Raw genomic sequence first — 9749 nt, 5'->3', positions numbered from 1 at the left:
GGACTCGGCGGTGCAGTTGAAAGCCGAGCTGGGCCTTGACGTGCACGTGAGGACCATCCAGCGCGTCCTCTTGAGGGTCGACTGGTTGGTCTACACGAAAATGGTTAACACGCTTCCGCTGAAGCCGGAAGACATGGCCGCACGCTTCACGTGGGCAACGGAGAAGCTGTTGCTGAAAGACGCCGGGTCCTATTGGGATTCCATTATCTTCTCTGATGAGAAGAAATGGAACCTCGATGGGCCCGACGGCTTTCAGCAATATTGGAGGGACTTACGCCGACCTCCCCGAAGGACCAAGAGAAGGCAAGCAGGGGGAGGATCGGTAATGTTTTGGGCTGCATTTAGTGGGCGGGGAAAGTCTCAGCTGGTAATTTTGAATGGGAAGCAAAACTCGGACGACTATGTGTACACGTTGTCCGAGTTTTTGCTTCCCTATGCACATGCCAACTACGGTCTAGACTATATCTTCCAACAAGATAATGCCAGCATCCACACCTCAGCCCGCACTAAGGACTTTTTTGCGGACCAGGAAGTCAAGGTGCTCGACTGGCCGTCGTTTTACACCGACTTAAATCCTATTGAAAACCTATGGTCAATAATGAGCCGGCGCGTTTACAGGAACGGTAAGCAATTCGACAAGGTATGTGGTCTGAAAGAAGCCCTATTCGAAGCTTGGAATTCCATCCCTCTCGCTTTGCTGCAGTCACTGGTAGAGTCAATGCCGCGTCGCTGCTTAGCGGTAGTTGCCGAGAAAGGAGATAGAACGACTTACTAAGGAAATAAAAAAACTTGATTTTTGTATAGTCTGTACTGTTCGATCTGATCTGTCGTGGAGCTGAAAGTGGAAAGTTGTATTGGAGGTCCCCCTCAGCGGCCGAATCTGCGCTCGTTAGCGCTACTAGGCTTTTCCTACTGTCAACAACTCGCATATATCTAAATAGTATGACCTAACTCGCAGTTGTGACGGCGCTAGAGCACTGTAAGTGGGTGTCCGATGTGATCTGTCGCGCAGTGTATCCGTAGTGAACATATTTCGGGCCGTTTTTCATATGCCTTTAGCGAGAGAGTTGGGCTGGAAGTGTATTTTTTTTTACGACAGCAGTTTGCCCGTTAAAATAACAATTTTAGATCTTTTATTTATCTTTAATCTCCACAGTATATGTCTACTGCATCTTTGAGCCTTGCTGCGAGAGCACAGTGCGATTTTTTCTTGCTCCACCATATGTACATGTAATGATGGATACACATATCTCAAGTTACTACTTCGGGGTATATTAATACTTTGCAACCGCGGCTAAGAGCGGGTGCTCAGCTACTACGACCTGTACATATAAAAACTGTGGAAAAAAATTAACCGACCGTTTTGTTAGTCACCACTAGTGACCCACCAGATGCGTAATATTTAACCTTCTCGCTTGTGTGGTGACCAGAGCACCACAACTACGCACCTACACAGCATCTTAACAAATATAAATGCACTGGCATCAGCTAGGCGAGACATATATAACAGAAATATAGGTTATCGGTCCACTTCGCCGCAGCTGTACCCTGCTGTACGAGTTTAGACAAACAGCAGGGTACATGATGTTTTCGTACCGTCTGGATTTGCGCTAGATTCTGCGTCATCGGCGTTTAAAAGCGAGGTCTAGCCCTGGGTGAGAAGGCCCAAGACAATGCGCTACCATTCTTGAAGTCAAACGGGTCCTCGGTAGCTGCAGGTACGGCGCTGAAAGCTCTTCGTAAGCTCCATAAGGCTGGGAAGCTTGACGCACACTTTGTTCCGTTTCATGTGCTGAGCGATATGACGTGGTTGGTCCCACTCCACCTTCTGTCTTACCATCATTTATTCGCTTGCAGACCATATCTTAGTGTTATTCTTTTTTGAAAGATTTTCATCGAACAGGGTGCTTTTAGTCGGTGTCATTCGCAGGTTTCGTTATAAGGACCAAATCGCCTTACAGGTCCACACAGACAAATATCAAAATTAATCAGAGCGCGTATTTCCAAAATCAAAAGCGAAACAGTGTGGTGATGAACAAAAACCAAATCTTTTGATTGTGGATAATTTGCAATTTGATATTCCAGTAGCAAGATGACCTCCTCGAGCAGTACCGACAGCGTGGGCGGGTTGCGTGGGCGCTCGCCTTGTGTGTGGGCCGTCTACGAAGCGGCAATGAAGGAGCGAACGCGGCAAATGTAGACAGGACTAAGCTTCCGACGTCGTCACCAGGTCCTCCGTATGGCCCTTAGCCGATTGTTTATTTATCTTCAGACAGGCAAGATGCAAGGAACGTTGTCTGTGTGCGCCAGAAAGAGACTTCTACAGCTTTGGCCCAGATAATTGCCAATAGGTAAGTGTATGTATTTGATATGCAGTAAGTGCTCTGTGGTAGTATCAGCTCACTGACGGGCGTGATACTTCTATTGCTACGTTTTCTTGTAAATGCGACAGGATCTCCCGTAGGAGCCCAATCTATTGCTTCTAAAGCATCCTGAAGCTGTGGTCATTCGATCTGAAGAGCCCCCTCGAAATGAAAAGCGGTATAGCACTCTACATGAAAGCCGCGTTTACATCCATATTTGGCTTTTTCGGTAGGCATCCCGCGTTAGCTGCGCATGTAGCAGGTCAATTTCCCGTTGCTGTGTTGGGTTGAGTTTGGGGTGATCGCATGCAGCGAGATATCGCTACCAACAGCCTTGAAGATCTAACAGCCAGGTGAATACGGACATGTGCATACGCTTCTAACGGCGTCTTGTTGGATCCGTACTGCGTAGTTTGGTCAGCGCTATCAACAGCGGTCATGCATTTGTTGTTACAGCGACGAGTGTTGGAGCCACGAGCAGTGTACGATTTAACATTGTATCGCCGGTCCAACGCAAAAACGGTACAGTACCATGGCAACATTTCATTGCCTCAGGTGAATTTGAGCAGGGAGTAGAAGCTGACATAGTTCTCTTTAGATCGTTCGAGTAAAAGATCACGACCTTTCGATCTTTGAACACGATATAGTCAGTGTTTTGGGCGTAAGTCAACGTCAGCATGTACTCAGTGTGCTGCTTCTTCGGAAGCGCTTTCTGCTTCTTTTGTGTGCAGCATCCTTTGTCTTGTAGTTTGGTTCCGAATTCACGGTAGCTACCGGCTCCCACGAACCTCGGTCCTGGTTAGCAACGCGTTCCACTGCTGGCTCAAGGGCAAACTTGTTGAATTTCCACGCAATTTGACTTCTACGTCGGTGAAGGCGTCGAGGCACGCGCGTACGTGCGACGCGTGTAGATGTTGTCAGACACTATCAAGCGGTGACCTCTAGGTGAGCGGAATGTGCTGGTTTGGTGTCCTGTCATGGCTACCCATAGAGCTGTAGCCGACTTGCGATCGATGAGGATGTCCGGTAGTGATAGAGTCTTCCACAATGATGTTCAAAGCGACGGGAACAGTTGCGTATACCGCTCAGCCGGCGTAGACTGTGTAGCATTTCCTGAGCCAGTATCCCATAGTGAATGCACGTAAAACGAATTCCATCCAACAACTGAGTAGAAAGACAGGCCATATTTGTCTGGCTTGGAGGGCATGTACGTCCTCGCTCGAGAGCGTGCTTTGGTACGAACGGAGATCTCGTCAAGGCTACTGACGCCTAATGGTACGGCTGTCTCGGCAAAGCGCTTCTGAAAGTGCTGCAATAGGCCTCTGCAACATTACAGCGGATCTCGAACCGTTTTGATTGTCACCAAGGAGGTGGATGAAGTTGCAGCGCAGCTCGAATATGCTAAAAGCGATCTCGACACATAGTCTATATAAAGGCAGTCTGCCCGAGAATGGACCAGTAATCAGCGATGTCGTTAGCAAACAGAGACTCGTGTCATCTTGAGGCTCAGTAGCATTAAGCTCGCTTCAGCTACGACTTCTTCCCTTTGCTTTGAGCTAGCGATGTCCACCCTCGATTCTCTTAGCAGTGGGAGGTGACGAACAGCGAAAACAGGACGTAGACTCCGTCCTTCTCGTAAACATTTCTAACGGAGGCCTCCATGGTGAATTGTAGCCCACTTCCTTCTTGAATTTTCGTGAAGTATGCACTCTCTGCGAGCGTCCCTGACGTAGGGGCCGGTCCAGGTCGTGGAGCGTGTTTGTGGACAGGCTCAGGTTGACGTGGGCTCGCAGACGCAACCTCCAGACGTAGGCCGTCGTAGTCATCGCCTGCTACAATCTCGTCGCCGCTCTGGACGTCCCAGTCTCCGGTAACAGCATATTTCATTTCCTCACAGTAGAACGTCTGGACGCGGAGGGGGGAGCGAGTTTCTATAGCTCTTAAAGTGCACGCAGCCGCTGATTTGTTCAGGCCATGATTGGCTCTGGTACAGGTTCCCGAGGACCTATAAGTGACGGTAGCAAACATCCCCTACACACAGCTGCACATTACGAAAAATGTGAGTGCGAGCTGCTCTGGCTAACAGGCAGGGCCTCCGAAAATAATATTGTTTTTTTCGGACCCTTTCAGCAGGGATAAATCACTGCAATGCTGAATCGTGCGCTTAGAATACATAACGCTCTAGTGCATGTCAAAAAATAAATTACTGCGTTATTGATACAATAACAAACGGAATAGCTGTTATTGAGCAGTAAAGTCATACCATCTACAAGCGTGTTGCCTCATCTACTGTCTGAGCGTTCCAGTACGTACCATTTTCTCTTAGGAAGAGGTTCTTTCCCATGTAATAGGAAGTAAGCCATGCCGCTCTTGGCCAAACGTGGTGCGAGCTACGCTGAAAAACCGCTCGACTACGTTCGAAGTAGCCGGAATCACGTGGAGCAAGTCGTACTTAACATCTTTCTCGGCAAGACGACGTCGTTTCTGGAGCTGCTCGACAAAAGAAAATTCTTCATCGTCGTCATCCTCTCCGCTCTCTACATGCAAACTAACCCTTGCAAACGGCGAAAGCGCGGCTTTCTCTGCGCGAGTGAGACGGCTCGTATTTCCGCCCAGGACCCGACCGCACCTCGCCCCGAAATCAGGACTGTGGACGATTTCGGCGCGCGGACCTTTTAAAAAAAGCACAGTAATCAAAATAAAAGTTAGCAATTTTCATAAAAGCAAGAACAATAACAACAACAAGCTTATCAATGAAGCGAGCGTAGTGGGGCTTGATCGAAATCAGTCCATCAAGCCAAACACAAGCGTCTAACAGCGTCACGTCTCCCCCTTGCAGCGCTTTCGATACCGACTCTACTTTCTTCAGGTCCTTCAGCAAAGCACGGAGACGACGGTTGCACGCGGGCGTCGGCAACAGGTCGGCTATGTCGTCGTTGTTAGTGTCGATATACTCAAGCAGAATAAAGTACCTGTTGATCATCGCGAATGTCGATCCCCATCGCGTGTCTTGGCGGATAACTGGTCGAAGCTTCGTTTGAGCCCTGTAGCCAAAATAAAAAATTAGAAATAATTCTTATTTAGAGATATGGTGTACAAAACACCACGAGCCCCAAACATTTATTACCTGAGTTTGGCTGACTGTGTCAGAGTGCGTAGCCTAATCATCAGCTTTTGTACTGCATCGAGGTCAGTCTCAAGTCCGCCATCTCTACTTGTACAGCGCGTTTAAGACGGTGGCTGGCGCAGCCAACTAATGGCACGCCCATCAGCGTCGCTAACCGACGGTTCACTGCACAGTTGTCTGCTACCAGAAAGCAGCACTGCCCCAGCTGCTTTCCATAGTCGCGGGGCAGCGTGGTGGCAAGAAACTCCATGTGGCCGCGAGCTGAAAGGTCCTCCTCTTCGTCGTTGAGTAGTGGGGCAATACATAAGAGGGGGGGGGTCTTAATGACGCCTCAACCTTCGTAGCGAGCATACACAGCGATGTAATGCTCTGATGCATGCGACCACCCATCCAGAATTAGGCCAAAGCGTTCTGGCAGCTCTGCTCCGATGATGCGCTCGACAGCGCGCGTCAAGCTGTTCATCCCGGAGACAAGTGTCTCGACGCAAATGGGATCCAGGTTAGAGTACCTAAACATTGGACAGCAGTAATTAAAAACAAAGGGTAATAAATGTCTAGACAATAGAAATAAGATAGAAAGGCGCTTAGCTTACCGTCTAGCCGCCTCGTTCTCACAGAACGACAGCGGCAGGTTGTTCTTCAAGATCCACTCTAACCAGCTGAAAATGTTAAGAGACGATCGACGCACGTAGTTAATGATAGACCCCGTCTCGGCGGTTGTAGCCGCAAGCATGAGGCTCTCGTGGTCAGGATGCTCGCTTCGAATGTGGGACATCAGGCTGGAGAAGCCGTTCCGACGGGCTTGTTTTCTAACCGTGCCGCAACGACAGCGGTAGTACTCAAGTATGATCTCCTCGAGCTCGTCGCGGCACGGTTGAAAGAAAAACCCAGCAACCTGGGCCGGGGTAAACATCGAGTGAGCGAGGCGGCGAGGGGTTAGGACCATCTTGAAGGGCTTGTTTCTATAGACTCGGTAGCTTGCTGGCAAATTTGAAAGCGAGCAAGAGTAAATCGGTCAGAAGCGGCACCAAAACGATGGGTGGTGGCGAAGGAGCCCTCAGAAATAACTTAAGGTGAGTATGAACATAAATTACCTTAATTAGAGTGACACATACATAATTACTCTTAAACTCAGGTCCAAACTAAATAAAATAACTTTCAAATATTTATTTCCATTATTGAAACCTCAACTTTTTTCGGAGGCCCTGCTAACAGGTCCTGGGAGACCCGTACCGATCCTCGTAGATAAAGGGTTAGCCCTTTGTCTCTTGTCTTCTTGGTCCCTGTACGTGATGCTACGACAGTTTCGAGAGTTTTGTAGGGCAGTAGCGCACTCTATCCATTTTGATTGAGTTTGGAAAAATGACCATACAGCTTGAATCTTAGATGGTTCAACGATTGGTTTGCAGTAGATAACATGTGAGTAAAAAAATCTTGTCCTCGACACTTTTGTCAATCTCGTTGCGAGTAAGGACAGCGTCATAGCATTCAGCAGCTCGGTAGCAAGTGGCTTATATACTCATCGAGTGCTGGACCGGAGTAGAAGTTTGCCGCATTGTATCCGGACCATACCAAAATTTATCGGGCCGGATGACCTTATCGGACCTATGTATTGTACACAGGTCATCTCAGATATGTACGAGGTTTAAGGGAGGGCATGCCTGACGTGAAATGACTCAAAAGGCCAACGAGTGACCAAACAGACTGTTTATAGACCGCAGGAAATGGTCTGAAACGCCCTCTGGGCTAAAAAATTATGATTTTGTTTTTTATGCATTTTTGGCATGAGAGTTAAGTGCTCATCAGCTAGCAAATTTAACAATGAGGCAGAATCGCCACGATCGTCCGGATAATTTTGCATCGGTCCGGTAAATAAAGATTGACGACAGCCAGTTACTATAGCCACTATTGCTTATTGGCTAATTTTCTGCCAGTAAAAACATGTCACTTGTATTTGCGTTAGATTACAGGTATCGAATGGTTTTCAGCCTCTCATTTTCAGTCAATCCGTCGCCGACAGTTTACGTTGGCAGTCAGTCTTATTTTTTCAACGCAGCTACGCTGATCTCTCGTACATGGTGCACGGTCTTTTAAGCCTCCAGGTCGCCTCTTACCCCCCCCCTCTCCCTTCCAACGGTGTAGCTCAACTGGAAGAGCACAAGGTTTCGTCCTTGAGGATGCCTGTTCAAATCTGGCCATCGTTATTGCTTATGCTTGGATTAGAGGCCTTGTGGCGAAGATCAAGTCTCGTGGACAGCTCAGATCAGCAAAAAAGGTGACTGCATACGTGTGTTGATGTCGACATGACTTAATACTGTGAGGAAGGGTGAATGCATTCGAATCTAGTTTGTTTGTCCTACTTACTAATCTCCTCAAGAACGTCCTGCGTGTAGCCAAGAGACGGGTCTTGGATTGCAGCTGTCTAGAGCAGTAGACGCTGGCGTTGGATCGTGGCATTTAACGCGCCGGCGCTGTAGATCCCCTGGAGGTACTTAAGGACCGCGCTCGATCCGCGAGAGTTGATGCTGTGTTTGCCTTTCAAGTACGTGAGTACGGCATTCTCAGCGCGCTTCCCCAGCTCCAGAATTCGATCGCGGTAGTCCGCTGACGTTTGGTTGAGCACGAAGCCGTCGTCGAGAAACAGCTTCATGTACGCGTCTAGCAGCTTGACCTTCGAGCGCTGCTTCTTTGGCGTTTCGACGTACCAGCGTGGCTCCTGCGCGTACCAGGTAAACCAGATCGCATAAAGGGAGGTAGCTGATCCTCTACTCTGTTTTTGCTTGGGTTTGCTCACAACTGTGGCGTCTTTATCTTAAATGCTTCTTTTTCGCGTTTCAGCTACAGGATCACCGTTCAGCTTAGCCTCAAGCATTCCATGCAGGCGTCTTGACGCTTGGAATTCTCGATAAGATAAGGTGTTTAATGACAGCAGCCTGGTGGTCGATGATCTTCTGTTCTTGGCTTGGTTCGATTGGCATGGATGGTGATGTGGATGCTTCTATGCTGTAACAGGAATGCTGCGCTCCTGCATGATGCGTCCCAGGCTAAGAGGTCAGGTAGCGTACGTCCGTCCTGCGTAACACAGGTTTCGAGTCGCTGCACCGCTGGACTGTTGGGATTCAAGCCCTTTCCGACGGGATACTGCCAAACGACGCAAGCGGTTAGGACGTTTAGAGCCTTCCGGTTGATGTTGAAGCTCTCCGTCTATAGCTGATAGCAAGCTGCGAACAAGACTCGTTGGAACTCGGCAATCGCGTCAAGCGTATCTGCGTCAAAGCTGAACAGGTATTGGAGAGGGACAACGTCCTCGGGTTTGTATCCACTCAATACCTTGGCAATCATGTGGTCTTCTCTACTTGTGTTGAAAATGTAGTTAAACCCTTCGTTTATGGTGCTTAGGTTCCAAAATCCGCGATCAAATATCCAGCGCGCGATCATCTTCTCGCAGCCGTTGGCATGTTGGACCCCACCACAACGGAAGGAGTGCGGTGTGAGAGCAGCTGACACACCGGCGGCAGGGGCGACGCGATCAAGCATTCGGCTGACATGTGCGTAGATTGTCGGAGCCGCAGCAGTACGAGGAGACGAAGGAGCAGGCGAAGCAGGACCAGAGGTCGCCGGTGGTGCGTTTAGGAGCTCCACGAGCGGCACGTCAGGTGATAGTGTAATCGGCGTTTGTTGCACTTGGTCGGGTAGGTTCCCGATGAGAGCTAAGTACGGTGCGGCTTGGACGGAGAGGGTGAGAGCAACAGCGAGCAAGGGACACGTTGCGAAGTCGGCGTCGGGTAAGAGAGACAAGCCTTGTTCTTCCGACGTCTTCACACGGACCAAGAGAAGGGAGAAGACACGAGCGCCATCTATAAAGATGTTCCGCTTTTTGATCATCGACAGGTCTGACGCTTGCCCGAACAGGTACCAGAGCAGACACAGAAGAACAGCATCTTGGTAGTCACTCTCGGAAAATGCATTGGCATACTAAATACACTACCATTTTTTTTCAAGTCAGCCTTTGTACATGGTGGAGCCTTTGCTACGAAGCCACCACCATCTCTTTTCAGACAGACGTTATCTAGCGTTTTCCCATTTTAAGCAGCCGCGATTCTAGTGAAGCTCGGTGCTGAGGTCATTGCTCTATGCATGCAAATTTTGGCTTGGCGATAGTACTGTATTGGTATTGCAGTGTTTCGTGCCAGCCACTTTGTCCTTCTTTCCTTCACTAAACTTGGAAAATGCTGCGACAGCAGTTGCCTAAGCTCGCA

The 9749-nt window shown here is 49.0% G+C and overlaps 1 pseudogene across 1 annotated transcript; it reads left to right on the top strand.

The window, feature by feature from the left end:
- Positions 1 to 7622: 7622 nt before the first annotated feature.
- Positions 7623 to 7694, top strand: PITG_27216 (annotated as a pseudogene). The gene has a single exon. The product of its transcript is annotated as a tRNA-OTHER (tRNA).
- The last annotated feature ends 2055 nt before the right edge of the window (positions 7695 to 9749 follow it).

The sequence above is a fragment of the Phytophthora infestans genome, genomic scaffold (assembly GCF_000142945.1).
Source record: "Phytophthora infestans T30-4 supercont1.15 genomic scaffold, whole genome shotgun sequence".
Taxonomy (NCBI): domain Eukaryota; phylum Oomycota; class Peronosporomycetes; order Peronosporales; family Peronosporaceae; genus Phytophthora; species Phytophthora infestans.
The sequence above is the reverse complement of the archived record's forward strand: the minus strand, read 5'-3'. Positions and strand labels throughout refer to the sequence as shown.